The 23626-nt window shown below is 43.1% G+C and overlaps 1 pseudogene; it reads left to right on the forward strand.

The window, feature by feature from the left end:
• Window positions 1-23508: 23508 nt before the first annotated feature.
• On the forward strand, window positions 23509-23626 carry LOC126299951 (5S ribosomal RNA; annotated as a pseudogene).

Below are 23626 nucleotides of genomic sequence, written 5' to 3' on the forward strand. Positions count from 1 at the left end.
CGTGCACCCGTTCCCATGGCTGAGCTGGATCAGGCCACGGAGAGGGCATTGTACGAGGTGCCGCCAGCTGTTGAGCACACTGGCCACACGCAGCAACCATATGGGCGATGTCCGAATCAATACCGGGGCAATAAACGTGCCTGCGGGCCAGGGACTTAGTCCGAGAAATACCACAATGGCCTTCGTGCAACAGTTTGAGAACATCTTTGAGAAGAGAGGCTGGCACCACGACCCGTGGAGATGCGCCATCCATGGCCAGAAGAACAACACCATCATGAACAGACAGACGAAGGCGCAAGGCATGGTAGTTGCGAAGGGGATCCGATGCCCGGCCCTTGGTCCTGTCCGGCCAACCTCGTTGAACAAAACCGATCACCCGACCCAGGACCGGGTCCCGCGCAGTAGCCGACGCGACCTGCGAACCTGTAAGTGGAAAGCCCTCGACCGCACGACGTTCTTCCTCATCAATGTGGAAACAGAGGAGTTCATCACGATCGAAAACAGGGTCGGGGCCCAACAGCAATCGCGACAATGCGTCAGCGTTGGCGTGCTGGGCCATGGGGCGATAGTGAATCTCATAATGAAAACGAGACAAGTATAAGGCCCAACATTGCAGGCGGTGAGCTGCCTTATCCAGAAGCGACGCCGATGGGCTGAACAGAGAGACCAGCAGTTTGTGGACGGTGATGAGGTGAAACTTAGAACCATACAAAAAAAACCTGAACTTTTTTAGAGCATAAATGATAGCGAGCGCCTCCTTTTCGATTTGAGAGTAACGCCGTTGCGCCTCGTTGAGGGTGTTGGAAGCATAGGCGATGGGTCATTCTGACCCATCCTCATACCGATGGGCGAGAACAGCCCCTAGGCCATACTGTGACGCGTCAGTCGCCAGAACAAAGTGCTGACCCGGACGGAATGTGGCAAGACAAGGCGCCGACAGCAAATGAGCCTTCAGGCGGACAAAAGCCTGCTCACACCCGTCGGACCAACAGAAGGGGACGTTTTTGCGTAACAGCTGATGCAGAGGATAAGCTACCGCCACTGTGGATGGAATGAATTTGTGATAATAAGCAATCTTGCCTACAAACGCCTGAAGTTCTTTGACCATAGACGGCTGGTGTAGAGTGTTAATGGCCGCAACGTGCTGACGGAGAGGACGTATACCCTCATGGGACAAGTGGAAACCAAGATACTCAATGGAGGGTTGGAAGAACTGTGACTTGTCCAGATTGCACCTCAACCCAGCCGAATGCAAAACCCGAAACAGTGAACGCAAATTATGAAGGTGCTCCTCAGTGGAGGCTCCCGTGACAACAATGTCATCCAGATAGTTTATGCAGCCGGGAATGGAAGCCGTGAGCTGTTCCAAAAACCGCTGAAAAATGGCCGGTGCACTAGCGACGCCAAATGGTAATCGCTGGTACTGATACAACCCACAAGGAGTGTTGATAACGAGAAATTCCTTGGAAGTAGCGTCCAACGGCAACTGATGGTACGCCCCCGATAAGTCAAGTTTGGAGAGGAACTGGCCCCCAGCGAGCTTGGTAAACAACTCCTCAGGACGGGGAAGAGGATAACTGTCAATGAGGCTCTGAGCGTTGACAGTGGCTTTAAAGTCACCACACAATTGCAGACTCCCGTTTGGTTTAGAAACCACCACGATCGGCGATGCCCATTCGCTGGAGGTAACCAGACGGAGAATCCCTGAAGCAGTTAACCTGTCTAGCTCAGCCTTGATAGGTGCACGCAACGCCACCGGAATAGGGCGTGCCCGGAAAAACTTAGGGCGAGCCGAAGGTTTAAGAGTAATGTGAGCTTCAAAATCCTTGGCACAATCCAGACCAGCAGAGAACACGGACGAAAATTCAGAACACAATCCATCCAGCTGTTGATACGGAATATCCTCAGATATGAGGTGCACATCATCATCAATGGAGAACCCGAACAACTGGAAAGCATCATAAGCGAACAGGTTTTCAGTGCCCGCATGATCCACCACATAAAACGTGAGGGGCCGAACAACAGACTTGTACGCAGTGGAAGCATCAAACTGGCCCATGATAGGAATTTTCTGTTTATTATAAGTCCTCAGATTTCGCGTAACTGGAGACAAAGGAGGGGAGCCCAACGCCAAATACGTACGAGCATTAATGAGAGTTACTGCAGAGCCAGTGTCCACTTGCATGCGCATGCCTTTATCCAGAACACGAACAGTAACAAACAACTTATTTGTTTGAGAAAGCACACAGTGAACATCCATGTCCGACGCCTCGTCCTCGTCCTCGTCGACAGGAACTTTAGGGGACTGACACACAGAAGCAATGTGGCCTTTTTTCCTACATGAATTACACGTGGCCCAACGTTTTGGACACGCTGCCCTGTAGTGCTGTACGAAACAATGGGGGCAAGAAGGAAGTGCGGAATGAACCGGCTTCTGTGGTTGCTGGTTTCGCTGCGAGCGTTGCGGCCCAACGCGACGTTGTTGACGCGAGTGAACCGCCGCCACATCGTCGTTCTCCTGTGAAACAGGCAAATTGTCCGTGTCGAGAGTTGACTGTACAGCGCCTACATCACACCACGCGTCGATTTGCGCGCCAGCAGCGTGAGACACTTCAAAGGATTGAGCTATGCTTAGAACTTCCGACAACGACGGGTTTGGCAGTTGTAGGGCACGTTGCCGAACTTCTTTATCAGGAGCAAGCCATAGAATAGCATCCCTAACCATTGAATCAGCATAAGACTCGTGATGTGTGTCCGTGACAAACTGACATTTCCTACTCAGACCGTGTAGTTAGGCCGCCCAAGCCCGGTAAGATTGATGGGGCTGTTTGCGACACCGGTAGAACGCCAAACAGGCGGCAATGACCTGGGTGTTTTTTCGATAATAGTCAGACAATGAGTCACACATTTCTTGGAAGGACAGGGAAGCAGGTTCCCGCAGAGGGGCTAACTGAGATAGCAGCTGATAGACTAGAGGGGAAATCCAAGATAGAAATAACGACTTACACATAGGAGTGTCAACAACGCCGAAAGCCAAGAAGTGTTGCCGCAAACGCTTCTCATAATCCTCCCAGTCTTCAACGGCCTCGTCGTAAGGAGGGAATGGAGGTGGAGAAGAAGAAGACAGACGATGAGTAAGCGACGTTGACAACGCCTGAATCGCTACCGTCAGCTGTGTTTGTTGAGCCTGAATAGTAGCCGTCAGCTGTGTTTGTTGTTCAATGAGCGCTTGCATAAGTTGTTCCATGTCTGCCCCGTCACAAACACGCAAATCCACAACGCAGTGAAAATATCCCAACCTCGTCGCCAAAAAGTGTTATAACCTTTAATCACAATAGTTGTGTGGATATTCACACTCTCTCTTAGAAACAATAGCTGATCACATGATTACAACTCAGTCTCTCGTATTCGACTGCCATGCCGTGACATGCGGCCGGCGCCGTTCGTAGCTAGGTGGCGCTCCCGCGCTCAGCCGATTTGCGGAGCGCCTCTATCGCCGTTTGCGCATACTGTCGTGGCGGCACTATCACAATACATCATAGTGTTAGATATGTCATCACAAGATCCAGAAAGCCCCTCCACTCCCCCTCGTTCTATCAGTGCCTCACCATGTTGGCACAATGAAGGGGATAAAAAAAAGCACAGCTTAAAATGGTTTCCACACTATAGCTGAAAAAGAACAGGACCAGTCTGTATAAACTGATATTCCTCACACAGGACAAACCTCCCTGCTGTGTCTCCAAGAGACTTATTTTAAAAATAGTGATGCACCTGAAACTTCCTGGCAGATTAAAACTGTGTGCCGGACCAAGAGTCGAACTCAGGACCTTTGCCTTTCGCAGGCAAGTGCTCTACCATCTGAGCTACTCAAGCACGACTCACGCCCCATCCTAACAGCTTTACTTCTGCCAGCACCTCGTCTCCTATTTTCCAGAGCCATGAGGATGGGGCGCGAGTTGTGCTTGGGTAGCTCAGATGGTAGAGCACTTGCCTGCGAAAGGAAAAGGTCTCGAGTTCGAGTCTCAGTCCGGCACACAAGTTTAATCTGCCAGGAAGTCTCATATCAGCACACACTCCACTGCAGAGCGAAAATTTCATTCTGGAGTGATGCACTTGTACTTCGAGGCTATCACATCCACAAGAAAAATGACTCTATTGGTGACAGGGTAGAAGGTGAGGTAGCAGTGTTTGTTCAGGACAGATTATACTTTCTGCCTTGCACACAATGCTGTATGTGGTGACTGTCATGATAGAGGGCTATGTTAATATAACCACGTGCTCTGTGAACCTGTTGTCCCTTGAGCCTTTTGATGGTGGGAATGTCAAACAATTAACTATGGATTTACTCTGACCATTTCACTTGTTAGGACTTAAGTACTGTTAAGAATAGTTATTTAGAAAAAGGGAAATACAAATACATCTGTCTTTACATAATGAACACATTCATGGCATGAAACTGAGTCACTGACTGTTGTGCAGCAAAAATATAATACTCATTGTTAAGATCCCTATCGACACAGTCAATATTATCCATATAAATGTACCACATTCTAATATGTCTGCTTACATTTCTATTGCAGACAAATTTCATTCAACATTTCTCAAAATTTTACAAATCAAATATATCCTTACTCGCACCCCCCCCCCCCCGCTCCCCCTCTTGAACCATGGACCTTGCTGTTGGTGGGGAGGCTTGCGTGCCTCAGTGATACAGGTAGCCGTATCGGGCAACAGTCTGAATGATTGACTGATCTGGCCTTGTAACAATAACCAAAATGGCCTTGCTGTGCTGGTACTGCGAACGGCTAAAAGCAAGGGGAAACTACAGCCATAATTTTTCCCAAGGGCATGCAGCTTAACTGGATGGTTAAATGATGATGGCGTCCTCTTGGGTAAAATATTCTGGGGGTAAAATAGTCCCCCATTCGGAACTCCAGGCATTGACTACTCAAGAGGATGTTGTTATCAGGAGAAAGAAAACTGGTGTCCCTTGGATCAGAGCATGGAATATCAGGTCCCTTATTCGGGCAGGTAGGTTAGAAAATTTAAAAAGGGAAATGGATAGGTTAAAGTTAGATATAGTGGGAACTAGTGAAGTTCGGCGGCAGGAGGAACAAGACTTCTGGTCAGGTGAATATAGGGTTATAAATACAAAATCAAATAGGGGCAATGCAAAAGTAGGTTTAAGAATGAATAGAAAAATAGGAATGTGGGTAAGCTACTACAAACAGCATAGTGAACACTTTATTGTGGCCAAGATAGATATGAATACTACGCCTACCACAGTAGTACAAGTTTATATGCCAACTAGCTCTGCAGATGACAAAGAGATTGATGAAATGTATGATAAGATAAAAGAAATTATTCAGATAGTGAAGGGGGACGAAAATTTAATAGTCATGGGTGACTGTAACTTGATAGTAGGAAAAGGAAGAGAAGGAAACATAGTAGGTGAATATGGATTGGGATAAGAAATGAAAGAGGGAGCCGTCTGGTAGAATTTTGCACAGAGCAAAACTTACTCATAGCTAACTCTTGCTTTAAGAATCATGAAAGAAGGTTGTATACATGGAAGAAGCCGGAAGATTATCGAAGGTCTCAGATAGATTATATAATGGTAAGACAGAGATTCAGGAACCAGTTTTAAATTGTAAGACATTTCCAGGGGCAGATGTGAACTCTGACCACAATATATTGGTTATGAACTGTAGTTTACAACTGAAGAAACTGCTAAAAGGTGGGAATTTGAGGAGATGGGTACTGGATAAACTGAAACAACCAGAGGTTGTAGAGAGTTTCATGGAGAGCATTAGGGAATTATTGACAGGAATGGGGGGGAAAGAAATACAGTAGAAGAAGAATGGGTAGCTTTGACCGATGAAATAGTGAAGGCAGCAGAGGATCAAGTAGGTAAAATGACGAGAGCTAATAGAAATCCTTGGGTAACAGAAGAGATATTGAATTTAATTGATGAAAGGAGAAAATACAAAAATGCAGTAAATGAAGCAGGCAAAAAGGAATACAAATGTCTCAAAAATGAAATCGACAGAAAGTGCAAAATGGCTAAGCAGGGATGGCTAGAGGACAAATGTAAGGATGTAGAGGTGCATATCACTAGCTGTAAGATAGATATTGCCTACAGGAAAATGAAAGAGACCTTTGGAGAAAAGAGAACCACTTGCGTGAATATCGAGAGCTCTGATGGAAATCCAGTTCTAAGCAAAGAAGGGAAAGCAGAAAGGTGGAAGGAGTATATAGAGGGTCTATACAATTACCGATCTATCAGTTTAATAAGTTACAGCTGCAAAATATTAACGCGAATTCCTTACAAACGAATGGAAAAACTGGTAGATGCGGACCTCGGGGAGGATCAGTTTGGATTCCGTAAAAATTTTGGAACACGTGAGGCAATACTGACCTTACGACTTATTTTAGAAGAAAGATTAAGAAAAGGCAAACCTACGTTTCTAGCATTTGTAGACTTAGAGAAAGCTTTTGACAATGTTGACTGGAATACTCTCTTTCAAATTCTGAAGGTAGCAGGGGTAAAATACAGGGAGCAAAAGGCTATTTACAATTTGTACAGAAACCAGATGGCAGTCATAAGAGTCGAGGGGCATGAAAGGGAAGCAGTGGTTGGGAAAGGAGTGAGACAGGGTTGTAGCCTTTCCCCGATGTTATTCAATCTGTATATTGATCAAACAATTAAGGAAACAAAAGAAAAGTTCGGAGTAGGTATTAAAATTCATGGAGAAGGAATAAAAACTCTGAGGTTCGCCGATGACATTGTAATTCTGTCAGAGATGGCAAAGGACTTGGAAGAGCAGTTGAACAGAATGGACAGTGTCTTGAAAGGAGGATATAAGATGAACATCAACAAAAGCAAAACGAGGATAATGGAATGTAGTCAAATTAAATTGGGTGATGCTGAGGGAATTAGATTAGGAAATGAGATGCTTAAAGTAGTAAAGGAGTTTTGCTACTTAGGAAGTAAAATAACTTATGATGGTCGAAGTAGAGAGGATATAAAATGTAGACTGGCAATGGCAAGGAAAACGTTTCTGAAGAAGAGAAATTTCTTAACATCGAATATAGATTTATGTATCAGGAAGTCGTTTCTGAATGTATTTGGATGGAGTGTAGCCATGTATGGAAGTGAAACATGGACGATAAATAGTTCGGACAAGAAGAGAATAGAAGCTTTCGAAATTTGGTGCTACAGAAGAATGCTGAAGATTAGATGCGTAGATCACATAACTCACGAGGAGGTATTGAATAGGATTGGGGAGAAGAGAAGTTTGTGGCACAACTTGACTAGAAGAAGGGATCGGTTGGTTGGACATGTTTTGAGGCATCATGGGATCACAAATTTAGCATTGGAGGGCAGCGTGGAGGGTAAAAATCGTAGAGGGAGACCAAGAGATGAATACACTAAGCAGATTCGGAAGGATGTGGGTTGCAGTAGGTACTGGGAGATGAAGAAGCTTGCACGGGATAGAGTTGCATGGAGAGCTGCATCAAACCAGTCTCAGGACTGAAGACAACAACAACAACAACAATACAAGGGCGATGTTCTTGAGGACAATATTATGGAAATGGAAGAGGATGTAGATGTAGATGAAGATGAAATAGGAAATATGATACTGTGTGAAGAGTTTGATAGAACGTTGAATGATCTAAGTTGAAACAAGGCTCTGGGAGTAGACAACATTCTATTAGAACTACTGACAGCCTTGGGAGAGCCAGACCTAACAAAACTCTACCACCTAGTGAGCAATATGTATGAGACAGGCGAAATACCCTCAGACTTCAACAAGAATGTAATAATTCCAATCCCAAACAAAGCAGGTGTTGACAGATGTGAAAATTACTAAACTATCAGTTTAATAAGCCACAGCTGCAAAATACTAGCACGAATTCTTCACAGACAAATGAAAAAACAGGTAGAAGATGACCTCGGGGAGGATCAGTTTGTATTCCGTAGAAATGTTGGAACATGTGAGGCAATGCTGACCCTAAGACTTATCTTGGAAAATAGATTAAGGAAAGGCAAACCTACATTTCTAGCATTTGTAGACTTAGAGAAAGCTTTTGACAATGTTGACTGTAATATTCTCTTTCAAATTCTAAAGGTGGCATGGGGTAAAATACAGGGAGCCAAACGCTATTTACAATTTGTACAGAAACCAGATGGCAGTTATAATAGTTGAGGGGCATGAAAGGAAAACAGTGTTTGGGAAGGGAGTGAGACAGGGTTGCAGCCTATCCCTGATGTTATTCAATCTGTACATTGAGCAAGCAGTAAAGGAAACACAAGAAAAATTTGGAGTAGGAATTAAAATCCATGGGAGAAGGAATAAAAACTTTGAGGCTTGCCGATAACATTGTAACTCTGTCAGAGACAACAAAGGACCTGGAAGAGCAGCTGAACGGAATGGACAGTGTCTTGAAAGGTGTATATAAGATGAACATCAACAAAAGCAAAACGAGTATAATGGAATGTAGTCGAATTAAATTGGGTGATGCTGTGGGAATTAGATTAAGAAATGAGATGCTTAAAGTAGTAAAGGAGTTTTGCTATTTGGGGAGCAAAATAACTGATGATGGTCAAAGCAGAGAGGATATAAAATGTAGACTGAGAATGGCAAGTTAAGCGTTTCTGAAGAAGAGAAATTTGTTAACATCAAGTATAGATTTAAGTGTTGAAGTCATTTCTGAAAGTATTTGTATGGAGTGTAGCCATGTAAGGAAGTGAAACGTGGATGATAAATAGTTTAGACAAGAAAAGAATAGAAGCTTTCAAAATGTGGTTCTACAGAAGAATGCCGAAGATCAGATGGGTAGATCACATAACTAATGAGGAGGTATTGAATAGAATTGGAGAGAAAAGAAATTTGTGACACAACTTGACTAGAAGAAGGGATTGGTTGGTAGGGCATATTCTGAGGTATCAAGGGATCACCGATTTACTATTGGAGGGAAGTGTAGAGGGTAAAAATCATAGAGGGAGACCAAGAGATGAATACACTTAAACAGATTCAGAAGGATGTAGGTTGCAGTAGGTACTGGGAGATGAAGAAGATTGCACAGGATAGAGTAGCATGGAGAGCTGCATCAAACCAGTCTCTGGACTGAAGACCACAACAACACATCCTTACTCAAATATTTGGTAAAAATGTTTGCTATGTTGTTTTATGAACCTACTTCACAAATGTCTATAATTCTGTTCATACAGAAATCAGTCACAAAATGGTAGCGTAATTCAATATACCTCGAATTTTTTGTAAGGTTACCATATCTAGCAATATTGACTGCACCTGAGGTGTATAAATATAAATGTTTTATTCCACCATTGAGCATATTTACATGCAATTTGTGTCATCAGTGTTTACATAATAATAATAATAATATAAACTTTAACACAACAAATGTTATTAACTATGATATAATAATCCAGGACGGATACAACATATTTGTTCAAATGTCAATAACAACAAGAAGTTTCCTAATAGATCAATTACAAGATAAATAAACTACATAGTTCAGTGAATGACAAATAATTAATCAAAAAATAATTAACAATAAGTACATGAAACAGTAATAAAATAGTTGCACAGTGTGGCATATGTATAGTTTGCAGTTCATTTATAGTTCATTCTCATAAAGTAAGTGGGTCATTTGTCACATACCCAAGGAACTCTTGAGCAGAGTAAATTATTTTACTTTTGATCCACCTCGAAAGATAAGTTTTAAATTTATTTATTGGCACTGTGTAGGCATTTTCAGGTATTTTGTTGAAGTAAACAGGACCAAGATATTTGTTGCTGTTATATGTCTTTGCAAGCCAGCATATGGCATATTAATTGTATGTCCACTTCTTTAGTTATGGTCATGAACTGGTCTCCTTTAGTCAGATTTACTCAGATTCTCTTTAACAAAGGCAAGGCAGTTGTAAATATACAGGCCAGGCACTGTCATTATATTTAGTTTTTTAAAATAATCTTGACATGATTCATGTGGGCTAAGTTCAGTTATGCCCCTTATGGCTTTCTTCTGCCATTTAAACACTAATTTTGAGCCTACGGAATTGCTGCATAATAGTATTCTATAACTCAGGTGTGAATGGAAGAATGCAAAATATGCATACAGCAGAAGTTCTTTACTGTCACTGCTCCTCAGTTTGTACAGCAGATATATGGCAAATGCCAACTGCCAATGTGTGGGTATCTCAGCTGAGCTTTTGATCTATATGAAATCCTAATAATTTTATTGATTTGTTATGACTGGGAGCATTCAGATTCAATACAATAGCTTCAGTTTCACTGTCATTCTTCTGCAGTACATTTGCCTTAAACCAAGTAGTGCACCTCCCCATTGCCACAGCCATGCTGTGTTGCACGTTTTCAAGATTGGTATCACATGTGATGAGTGTTGTGTCATCAGCATATAGCACTGCATCACATGACACAACTGCAAGTAAATCATTTATATAAATAATGGAAAGGAAAGGTCCAAGAAAAGATCAATGAGGTATACCCTTTACAACTGGGAGACATTCTGACATTTGATTATATATTCAACATATCTAGAAGTAACTTAATCTCAGTGACAGCTTCTAACAATGTTACTTACCCAGCAAAAGCAGAAGATTTTTTTAACACTTCCTTGTTTCTTAGATTTCCAAAATATTACATTTCCAAATACTCTAATTACATAACTGCATGTGGACTAATGATATACAAAATCACTTACGCAGTCTGCATCTATATTAAAACCTTTTGTTTGATATAAATATTTCAGTACTTGCAGATGCCATTGTCACTGCATCTATGTTAACTTCAAAACATTTGTTTGATACAAATATTTCAGTACTTGCAATATCATTGTAACAGCTTTGAAATCTACTCATTAGTTCACTTGTAAATTACTTTTACAACAAATTAGGAAATCAACAGCAAACACAATTACATACATCAAATAATTTTACTGTATAGCGGGGATGCTGAGTCGCATATAGTCACAACAAAAATACTGTCACAAAATAAGCTTTCGGCCAATAATGCCTTTGTTGAAAATAGATGACACACACACACACACACACACACACACATCAGGCCATGTTCCTGAGCTAATGTACAGGAGAGGACCCATCAACATATTGTACTTAATATCATGACTCATCTTGTGCTGCTTCTAGTTTCAGATTTACTTCCATTGTAGTACTGTGCAAATTTGCATGTTCAATTTGATATTTTTTAATTGGACATTCAATATAGTTTTCCTGGTCAGAGTCATTACATTTTTTTATAATTATACTTAATATTAATCCCACATCATTCTTTACTTCATCTAAGTCATTTATCTGGAATCACTTGGATAACATATTTTTGATCACTTTTATTTTTATTTACTTTTACAACAAATTAGGAAATGATCAATGAACACAATTATATAGATCAAATAATTTATACTGCTTAGCAGAAATGCTGAGTCACAGATAGTCACAACAGAAAGACTGTCACAAAATAAGCTTTCGGCCAACAACGCCTTCACCAAAAACAGATGACACACACACACACACACACACACACACACACACACACACACACACACACACACAGGACTACAGCCTCTGGCAACTGAAGCCAAGCTATGAGCAGAAGCAGCAGCAGCAGCAGCAGTACATGATGGGAGAGGCAACTGGGTGGGGGTAAAGAGGAGGCTGGGAAGGGAAGGGGGAGGGATAGCAGGGTAGGGGTGGGGGATGATGAAGTGCTGCTTGTAAGTGTGCAGAGACAAGGTGGGGAAAGGGTAGGGCAGCTAAGAGCAGTCAGTGGGTTAGATAATGGGTGGTGAAGAGGTGGGAAGGGGGGGGGGGCAGAAATGGGAGAAGAAAATAAACTGAGTGTGTTGGTGGAGCAGGGAAGGGGCTGAGTGAGTGATCATAACAAAGGTTGAGGCCAGGGGGGTTATGGGAATGTAGAACATATTCCCACCTGCAGAATCCTGAAAAGCTGGTGCTGGTGGGAAGAATTCATATGGCACAGGCTGCGAAACAGTCGTGGAAATGAAGAATGTCATGTTTGGTGGCAAGTTATTTCTTGGCCAGAGTTTTTCAGTGGCCATTCATGCAGACAGACAGCTTGTTGGTTGTCATGGCCACATAGAATGTATCCCAGTGGTTGCAGCTTAGCTTGTAGATCACATGGCTGGTTTTACATGTAGCTCTGCATTTGATGGGATAGGTGATGTTTGTGACAAGACTGTAGTGGGTTGTGGTGGAAGGATGTACAGGACAGGTCTTGCATCTAGGACTGTTACAGGGATATGAGTCATGATTTAAGGGGCTGGGAGCAGGGGCTGTGCAGGGATGGATGAGTATATTGTGTAGGTTTGGTGGACGGTGGAATACTACTATGGGAGGGGTGGGAAGGATTGTGGGCAGGACATGTTTCTTTCTCAGGGCATGATGAGAGGTAGTCAAAACCATGGCAGAGAATGTAATTCAGTTGCTCCAATCCTGGGTGGTACTGAGTTACGAGGGAAATGCTCCTCTGTGGCTGGATGGTGAGACTTTGGGAGATGGTGGGTGACTGGAAAGATAAGGCACAAGAGATTTGTTTTCGTGCAAGGTTGGGAGGATAATTATGACCTGTAAAGGACTCAGTGAGATGCTCAGTATATTTCGTAAGGGCAGCTCATCACTGCCGATGCGATGACCATGGGTGGCTAGGCTGTATGGAAGGGACTTCTTGATATGGAACAGGTGGCAGCTGTCAAAGTGGAGTTATTGCTGGTAGTTAGTAAGTTTGATATGGACGGAGGTACTGATGAAGCCATCTTTGAGGTGGAGGTCAACATCTAGAAATGTGGCTTGGTGGGTTGAGTAGGGCCAGGTGAAGTGAATGGGGGAGAAGCTCTTGAGGTTCTGGAGGAATGTGGATAGGGAGTCCTCACCCTCAATTCAGATCACAAAGATGTCATCAATGAATCTGAAACAGATGAGGGGTCTAGGATTCGGGGTGTTTAGGAAGGATTCGTGTAGATGGCCCATGAATAGGTTGGCATAGAATGGTGCCATGCGGATGCCCATAGTCATACCGCAGATTTGTTTCTATGTAATGCCTTCAAAAGAGAAGTAATTGTGGGTGAGGATATAGTTGGTCATGACAACTAGGAAGGAGGTCATTGGTTTGGAAACTGTGGGTTTTGGAAAAGTAGTGTTCAGTACTAGTAAGGCCACAGGCATTAGGAATTTTAGTGTAAATGTAGGTGGTATCAATAGTGATGAGCAGGGCACCATATGGTATAGAGGCAGGAACTATGCAGTGTAGGTGGAGGAAATGGTTGATGTCTTTTATTTAGGAAAAGTGGTTCCAGATAATAGGCTGAAAGTATTGGCCTACAAGAGAAGAGATTCTCTCAGTGGGAGCACAGTAATCAGCCACAATGGGGCATCCTGGGTGGTTGGGTTTATGGGATTTATGAAACATCTAGAAGGTAGGAGTGAGGGGTTGGTAGGGGTGAGGAGAGAGATGGACTCTGGGAAGAGGTTCTGGGATGGACCTAACGATTTGAGGAGCGACTGGACATCCTGCTGGATTTCTGGAATGGGGTCATTGTGACAAGATTTGTAGGTGGATGTATCTGACAGCTGGCAGAGTCCTTCTGCTAGATGATTCTTGTGGTTCAAAACCACAGTGGTGGAGGTTTTCCACAACAAACCTTTCCACAGTGGCCCCATTCCAGAAATCCAGTAGATTATCCAGTCTCTCCTCAAATCATTAGGCCCATCCCAAAACCTCTCCCCAGAGTCCATATCTCTCCTCACCCCTACCACTTCCCACACTCCTAACTTCTACATGCTTCCTAAAGTCCATAAACGTAACCACCCAGGTTGCCCCATTGTGGCCAGTTACCATGCCTCCACTGAGACAATCTCTGCTCTTATAGACCAACACCTTTAGCCTGTTACCTGGAACCTATGCTCCTATATAAAAGATACCAACAATTTCCATCACCAACTCTCCACAATTCCTGTCCCTCTACCACACGGTGCTCTGCTCATCACTATTGATGCCACCTCCCTTTACACTAACGTCCCTAATGCCCATGGCCTAACCACTATTGAACGCTACCTTTCCCAATGCCTGATGGATTCCAAACCAACAAACTCCTTCCTAGTCACCATGACAAACCCTATCCTCGCCCACAATTACTTCTCCTTTAAAGGCATTACATAGAAACAAATCTGGGGTACAGTTATGGGCACCTACATGGCACCATCCTATGCCAATCTATTCATGGGCCATCTAGAGGATCCTTCCTAAACACCAAGAATCCTAAACCCCTTACCTTGTTCAGATTCACTGATGACATCTTTGTGATCTGGGTTAAGGGTGAGGACGCCCTATCCACATTCCTCCAGAACTTCAACATCTTCTCTCCCATTCACTTCATCTGGTCCTATTCTACCCAACAAGCCACCTTCCTAGATGTTGACCTCCATCTCAAAGATGGCTACATCAATATCTTCTCCATATCAAACCTACTAACCACCAGCAATACCTCCACTTCAACAGCTGTCATCTGTTCCACACCAAGAAGTCCCTTCCATACAACCTAGTCACCCAAGGTTGTTGCATCAGCAGTGATGAGCAGTCCCTCCTGAAATATACCAAGGATCTTATCGAGTCCTTTACAGACCATAATTATTCTCCCAACCTTGCACAAAAACAAATCTCCCATGCCTTATGTTTCCAGTCACCCACCATCTCCCAAAGTCTCACCACCCAGCCACAGAGGAGTATTCCCCTTGATCCACAGTGCAGTGGACAATGGTGCTCAGGTTGATGCCATGTTATTTCAGTGAGGCATTTAACACCTTCCAGCATTACCGTTTAATGAAGAAAATATGAGCTTACAGAGAATCAGAGCGGACCTGTGATTGGATTCAAGACTTTATTGCAGACAGAACTCTACATGTCACTCTTAATAGAACCAAGTCAACATGTAAGGGTAATATCTGGAGTACCACATGGAAGTGTGATAGGACCATTGCTGTTATAAAATACAGGGTGAAGAGAAATTTGTGCACTTGGCCTTTGCAACATGACTTCTCACATGCCAGCAATAAAAAAATGTCTGTCATAAAATTTCGTGGAGTGAGTACATCCGGCAGAAAAAGGATGTTAAAGAGTGGCAATCTGCCAACACATTAACCACATGTATGGTAATTAACTATGTCAGCACGTATTAGTTATGCCATACAGATGGTGCAGTGGGTAGAGTTTAGAGTTAGCATACTGGAGGTGGGTGGTTCAATCGTGGGGTGAGGCATATGTTTTTTATTTGGTAAATGTAATACAGGTGGTATGGTATCTGACATCTCAATTCTCAACAGTGACTGCAGTGGGTCCTCTAGAAAACATTTGCACTTACATACTACAATCATAGAAAGAAGCCCTTTCCACATTGTGGGTGTGAATTTATTTGCACCATTTTATCTACTGTATGCAAAATCTGTTTTCTTTGTACCCTCCTCCAATGGTCCCATACATTAGTAACAACTATTATTCTTGCCTCATTCAGGTCCATTACATTTCGTTAGGGCCTTACATTACCAATAGGACTACCAGTGTGCTCTGCCAATATTGCCCAGACTCAGTTACTATTTGTATGTGTTACCACCATGGTACCAGTAATTATGCCTTACAGCACTGAGTCTGGTAACCACACGCTGTTTACTATGCATCTCAATGCATTATTATTGTTATTATTATTCTACCAATGGGATTGTAGAGACATTATGTCTATTACTGTTAGGGAAACAGTGTAATTTCAAACAGGACATTTCACAATTAGTGGTGCCAATATCTGTCAGAGGGGTAATGCACGTCAGGTGGAACAGTGCGCAGGACCGATGGTGTGCTTATACTGAATGCACTGTCCACCAGACAGGGACTAGTTGCAAGTGCAGTAATGCACTCATGACAGACTCCAAGTCCTTGGTGCATCTGATAACTGGGCTGCTGTTGCCACTCATGAATATGCTGCTAGATATCCACATTGACGCCATCTAGATAAAAATGTGTTTCATCATCTGGAGTTGCAAGTTTGGGAGCCAGGTTCTCTCCTTTCACCATTGTGTGACAGAGGTCGACCACGGACTCGCCGTACTCCAGCTACTGAGGAAGCTATTCTGGTGGTCATACACCAAGAACCTCAGCAAAGTACACATACCGTACCAAAGCAGCTGTGTGTCTTGCAACAATGACTTTGTGACTGTAATATGGTCAGATGAAGCAGCATTCTGTCATGAGGGTGTCTTCAGTATGGACAATGCCCACCATTGGTGTGAAGTTAACCCGCACGTCACCCGCGACCATAAATATAAAGTTCATCTTGATATCAATGTCTGCGCTTGAACATTGGGTAACAGTTCTTTGGGGCCCTAGACATTACCTGACGGGTTGACTGGATGAAGGTACCATGCATTCATCTCAAACTATCTGCCCAATGCGCTAGAAGATGTTCCACTAGATGTTCAGCAGAGGATATAGTTCAAACATGATGGTGCACCTCCACACTCCAGACTGAATGAACGACCGTATTTGGACAGGACATTTCCAGGGAAGCAGCTCAGATGTGGAGGTCCAGTCGTATGGCCCCCATATTCACCTGACCTAAATCCCGTGGATTTCTTCCTGTCAGGACATCTGAAGGAGCACATCTACTTTACTCTGCTGGCAAATGTGGTAGAATTGGTTGCACATGTTCATGCTGCTCTTGTTACTGTGGAAGCAGCTCTGCTGTGAAGGGTTCAGAGCTGTATGATCTGGCAGGTTGCGCAATGTTTGGACATGCAGGGAGGTCACTTTGAGCAGGTGTTGTTCTGAGGACAACATATTCTGTTGTGAAGGTCATGTGGTCATTAATATAGGCCTCATTATTGTCACTGGTTGCTAATGTGTGACTTCTGAGCATTCATATTATATGTAGTATAAATGACAAGTAGATGTTGTCTTATTGTACTGTGCTATCCCCTTTAGCATCTCAAAATTGATATTGTTTTTGTAATTATTCTATCCTATGACAGGTCATTTGTTTCAACTATTTCTTATTTGTCTAACCACGTATGTGTTATGCACAGCATTACAAAATGTTGTAAATTTAGGATACATGTGACCTAAGAAATGGTGTATATAACAGTATGAAATGTCAGAAGGGAATTAGCAAATAAAAAAAAATGCACCCCACCCAGGATCAAACCCTTGACCTCCTGTATGCTAACACAAAACTCTATCTATTGCAACAACTGTACAACATAACTAACATGTGCTGACAGAGGTAGTTACCATACATGTAGTTACAGTGTTGCCAGATTGCCACTCTTTAATGTCCTTTTTCTGCTGGATGTACTCACCGGACGAAATTGGTGAGACACATCACTGGCATGCAAGAAGTCACACTGTGAAGCCCAAGTGCATGAATTTTGCTTCACCCTGTATATAAATTATCTAGTAGAAAGCATTGGATGCTCTTTAAGGCTATTCACAGATGATGCAGTTGTTTATACCAACATAGCAATGCCAGAAGTTAGTAAGAATTTGCAGAATGACCTGCTTAGACTTGATTAATGGTGCAGACTCTGGCAGTTGACCCTGAACATATATAAAAGTAACGTACTGTGCATACATAGGAAAATAAATCCACTACTGAACAGCTACACTATTGATGAAAAACAAGTGGAGACAGCATCCGCCGTAAAATATCTAGGCGTAACTATCCAGAGTGACCTTAAGTGGAATGACCAGATAATGGGAAAAACAGACACCAGTCTCAGAGTCATCGGAAGAATCTTAAGGAAATGTAACTAATCCATGAAAGAAGTGGTTTATGCGGTGCTTGTTCACCCAATTCTTGAGTATTGTTCACCTACCTGGGATTCCTATCAGGTAGCACTGATAGAGGAGATAGAGAAGATCGAACAAAGAGTAGTATGTTCCATCCTGGGATTGTTTTGCTGACGAGAGAGAGTTACGGAGATGCTAAGCAAACTCCACCAGCAGACGTTGCAAGAGAGGTGTTGTGCATCACAGAGAGATTTACTATTGAAATTTTGGGACAGCACTTTTCAGGAGGAGTCGGACAACATATTACTTCCCCACACACACATCTCGCATATTGACCACAATGAGAAAATTCGAGAAATTACAGCCAATACAGAGGCTAACCGACAATCGTTCTTCCCACACACTATTTGCAAGTGGAACAGGGTTGGAGGTATCAGATAGTGGTACTGAAAGTACTCTCCACCACACACCATTAGATGGTTTGCAGAGTATGATGTAGATGTAGATGTAACTCACTACCACACATGACTAAAGCAACTGAATTACACTCTCTGCCAAGGTTTTGACTACCTCTCGTCATGTCCTGAGATGAGAAATGTCCTGCCAACTATCCTTCCCACCACTCCCATAGTGGTATCCTGCCATACTCCAAAATTACACAAAGTACTTGTCCATCTCTACACAACTCCTGCTCCCAGTCCCTTACCTATGGCTTATATTCCTGTAATAGGCCTGTCCCATACATCCTCCCATTATGACTGACGCCAGTCTGGTCGCAAACACCACTTATCCCATAAAAGGCAGGGCTACCTGCGAATCCAATCATGTGATCTACAAGCTAGTCTGCAACCACTGTGCTGCACTCTATGTGAGCATGACAACCAACAAGCTGTCTGTAGTCTGTCCGCATAAATAGCCACTGATAAACTGAGGCCAAAAAACAACTTGCCACCAAACATGACATTCTTCATTTAATTGACTGCTTCACAGCCTGTGCCATATAAATCCTTCCCACCAACACCAGCTTTTTAGGATTGTGCAGGTGGGAACTCTCCCTGCAATATGTCCTATGTTCCCGTAACTGTCCTGGCCTCAACCTTCGTTAGTAATTGCCCTCACCCATCCATCCAGCCTCTCCCCTGTTCCCATTCCAGCACTACGCACCACACTATTCCACCAACACACCCAGTTCATTTACTTCTCTCCTTCTCCGCCCCCCCCCCCCTCCCCTCCTCTTCCCCGCCCACTATCTAACCCATTGACTGCTCTTAGCTGCCCTATCCTTTCCCCACCTTGTCCCTGCACACTTATAAGCAGCACTTCACCATCCCCCACCCCTACCCTGATATCCCTACCCCTTCCCATCCCAGTCTCCTCTTTACCCCCACCCAGTTGCCTCTCCTATCATGCACTGTTGCTGCTGCTCGTAGTGTGGCTTTAGCTGTCGGAGGCTGTGGTCATGCGCGTGTGGGTCATGCGCGCGTGAGTTGTGCTTGCATATATATCTGTGTGTGTGTGTGTGGGGGGGGGGGGACAAAGGCCTTGTTTGCCAAAAGCTTATTTTGTGACAGTCTTTTTGTTGTGACTATCTGCGAATCAGCATCTCTGCTATATGGTGAGTAGCAATTATCCTTTTCACAATGTTGTTACGTTCCATCCTAGATTTTCCATTGTTTCACATAATTTATAGTCATTAGCATGTATAAGCAATAATCATATTTACTTCTTTCATAACCATGATTTTTTCAAAACACACCCAAATAATCATATCATGCTCTAAGGCTTTCCTTCAAACCTTATAATGCCTTTAATAACTTTAAACCTCTATCTGTTCCGTCCTTGTATCCATGAAGTTGCTTCACATAAATTTCTTTGAAAACTTTGGCGTTAAGAAGTGTAGTCTGTACATCCCTGTGTTCTAAAAGTAAACCTTTTTGACAACAGAATTACAACAAAACTTCCAATGTTTGTATCATAGCAACTGGCAAATAAATATTATTCACAACTACTTTTTATTGAAAGCTCCATACATTTAATCTTGCTTTACACGTGTTATCTGATTTTCTTGTAAAAACCCACTTTACATCAAGAATGTTTACACTGACTGGTTTAGTTACTAGTTTAAAGGTCTTATTTTTATTTAAACTTTTGACTTCCTTATCCACTGCTCACTCCCAAACTTTTGGCTGATTACTACTCTTCACCTCCTCAAAATTTTATGCAGTATCATCACTACAGAAGTGTACCAAAGTACATAAAAGAAGTTACTCATCACATAATTATTAAATCTATCAGGCACTGTATGTTCTCTAGTTGACCTCCTCAACCCTTATTCCTGTTTTTGTTTATGATTGCTTGAACTCACCTTTTGATACCCCATTTGCTCACTTACTGATTCATTGTCTATGCTTTTGCTCCCAGAATCATGAAAATATTCACTTCCTGGATCAGAGTCCTTAATATCAATACATCTGACATCATCTTCTGCAATGTCAACATGTCTGGCAGTGATAACTTTCTTGATGATCAATACTCTGTATCAAACTTCACTGTTTGCCTTATTAAGATTTCAATGTCTGCTTTATGATCCCACTTTGACTTTCTCAGCTGTTCTGGCACATGTGCAAAAACCCTACATCTATGCAACTTTAAATGTTTAACATTAGCTTTCTCCCCAACAATATCTCATATGGAGTTTTCTGCTCAAGAGCATTAGCTGAAGTTCTGTTTTTAAGGTACAAAGATGCAAAAACTACTCCAGGCTGAGAAAAGATAACATACAATCACCTTCTTAACAATCTGACTTCAAATATAATATTATCCAAGTCACACTTCAGATTTCTAAAGGGTTCTGATATTGAGAAGGCTATCTGTATATACACAGTGAGGGTGTACTTTATTCATTACACAGCAGATTACAGTCTATTGGTGTATTTTGAGATCTGTCAAAGACATCTGAATGCAATAAATAACTTAGAATATTGTAATGTAACAGGATATGCTGGAAAACAGTTCAAATCCTATATCTCTGACAGAAAACAAATGGAGTCAATAGAAAGCTATCAGGCATCATTCAACTGGGAACCAATAACATGTGATGTCCCCAAAGATCCAATCTTAAGGCTCTTATTTTTTGTCTATATCAACGATCTTTAATCAGTAACATTACCATATGCCCCAAGTTTGTCTTGTCTGCAGGTGATACAAACATTGCAATAAGTAGTAAATAAAGCATGCCTTAGAAATGAGATCTTCATGGACATTAATAAATTTTTCCTAACCAATTCTCCGTCACTAAATTTAGGGGGAAAAAAATTACTATACAGAGTAGAGAACTTGTAAAATGTTTCCCTTCAGTATGTGCCTAAAATATGATGACTAGCAGATAGAAGAGGTTGACAGTGTTAAATTCTTGGGATTACAGCTCGATAATAAATTTAACTGGTAGGAGCATACTAAAAACTGCTCAAGCACCTAAACAAATCCCTATTTAATATGCAATATTTGTCAGAGGTAGGTGATATAAAAATAACAACGGTAGTGTACTATGCTTACTTTCATTCCATAATGTCATATGGGATGATTTTCTGGGGTACCTCATCAAGTTAGGCTCAGCCCAAAAATGTGCAATACAAATTATTTGTGGTGTAAACTCAAGAACATCCTGCAGAGGGCTGTTTAAGGAACTGTGGATACTTCCCTGTGCTTCCTAATATACACTCCTGGAAATGGAAAAAAGAACACACTGACACCGGTGTGTCAGACCCACCATACTTGCTCCGGACACTGCGGGAGGGCTGTACAAGCAATGATCACACGCACGGCACAGCGGACACACCAGGAACTGCGGTGTTGGGCGTCGAATGGCGCTAGCTGCGCAGCATTTGTGCACCGCCGCCGTCAGTGTCAGCCAGTTTGCCGTGGCATACGGAGCTCCATCGCAGTCTTTAACACTGGTAGCATGCCGCGACAGCGTGGACGTGAACCGTATGTGCAGTTGATGGACTTTGAGCGAGGGCGTATAGTGGGCATGCGGGAGGCCGGGTGGACGTACCGCAGAATTGCTCAACACGTGGGGCGTGAGGTCTCCACAGTACATCGATGTTGTCGCCAGTGGTCGGCGGAAGGTGCACGTGCCCGTCGACCTGGGACCGGACCGCAGCGACGCACGGATGCACGCCAAGACCGTAGGATCCTACGCAGTGCCGTAGGGGACCGCGCCGCCACTTCCCAGCAAATTAGGGACACTGTTGCTCCTGGGGTATCGGCAAGGACCATTCGCAACCGTCTCCATGAAGCTGAGCTACGGTCCCGCACACCGTTAGGTTGTCTTCCGCTCACGCCCCATCATCATGCAGCCCGCCTCCAGTGGTGTCGTGACAGGCGTGAATGGAGGGACGAATGGAGACGTGTCGTCTTCAGCGATGAGAGTCGCTTTTGCCTTGGTGCCAATGATGGTCGTATGCGTGTTTGGCACCGTGCAGGTGAGCGCCACAATCAGGACTGCATACGACCGAGGCACACAGGGCCAACACCTGGCATCATGGTGTGGGGAGCGATCTCCTACACTGGCCGTACACCTCTGGTGATCGTCGAGGGGACACTGAATAGTGCACGGTACATCCAAACCGTCATCGAACCCATCGTTCTACCATTCCTAGACCGGCAAGGGAACTTGCTATTCCAACAGGACAATGCACGTCCGCATGTATCCCGTGCCACCCAACGTGCTCTAGAAGGTGTAAGTCAACTACCCTGGTCAGCAAGATCTCCGGATCTGTCCCCCATTGAGAAGCGTCGTCTCACGCGGTCTGCACGTCCAGCACGAACGCTGGTCCAACTGAGGCGCCATGTGGAAATGGCATGGCAAGCCGTTCCACAGCACGAACGCTGGTCCAACTGAGGTGCCAGGTGGAAATGGCATGGCAAGCCGTTCCGCAGGACTACATCCAGCATCTCTACTATCATCTCCATGGGAGAATAGCAGCCTGCATTGCTGCAAAAGGTGGATATACACTGTACTAGTGCCGACATTGTGCATGCTCTGTTGCCTGTGTCTATGTGACTGTGGTTCTGTCAGTGTGATCATGTGATGTATCTGACCCCAGGAATGTGTCAATAAAGTTTCCCCTTCCTGGGACAATGAATTCACGGTGTTCTTATTTCAATTTCCAGGAGTGTATTTATTCCTTAGTGAAATTTATCATTAAAGTGTATCTTTTTTTTTTCTCAAACCAACAGCTCAGTACATGGAATCAATACTAGAAATAAGAATAACTTTCACAAAGATTTAAAGTCACTTACTTTGTTTCAGAAATGTGTCCACTATTCAGTAACAATATGCCAGTAGACATAAAAAGTTAACCAACAATAAAGTTCAGTTTGGGAAGAGTCTAAAGGATTTATTGGTGACCAACTTCTTCTACTGCACTGATGAATTTTTTAGCAGAAGTGACTGATGGGTGTATCTTATTAATAATATTACATAAAGTGAGTACAGCATACAACCTGAGTTTTGTATAAATTTTCTGCAGTAATGCAATCATTGTAAATAAGTGCTGAAAAATGTTTTTTATTTAATTTCCTTTATTAGATGATGTATGTCCACAATAGCCTAAGAAGGATCATATGCACCTAAGTGTATTGAACTTTTGGCAACGGCCTTGCCACAGTGGATACACCAGTTCCCATCAGATCACCAAAGTTAAGCGCTGTCGGACGTGGACGGCACTTGGATGGGAGACCATCTGGGCCACCATGTGCTGTTGCCA

The sequence above is a fragment of the Schistocerca gregaria genome, chromosome X (assembly GCF_023897955.1).
Source record: "Schistocerca gregaria isolate iqSchGreg1 chromosome X, iqSchGreg1.2, whole genome shotgun sequence".
Taxonomy (NCBI): Eukaryota; Metazoa; Arthropoda; class Insecta; order Orthoptera; family Acrididae; genus Schistocerca; species Schistocerca gregaria.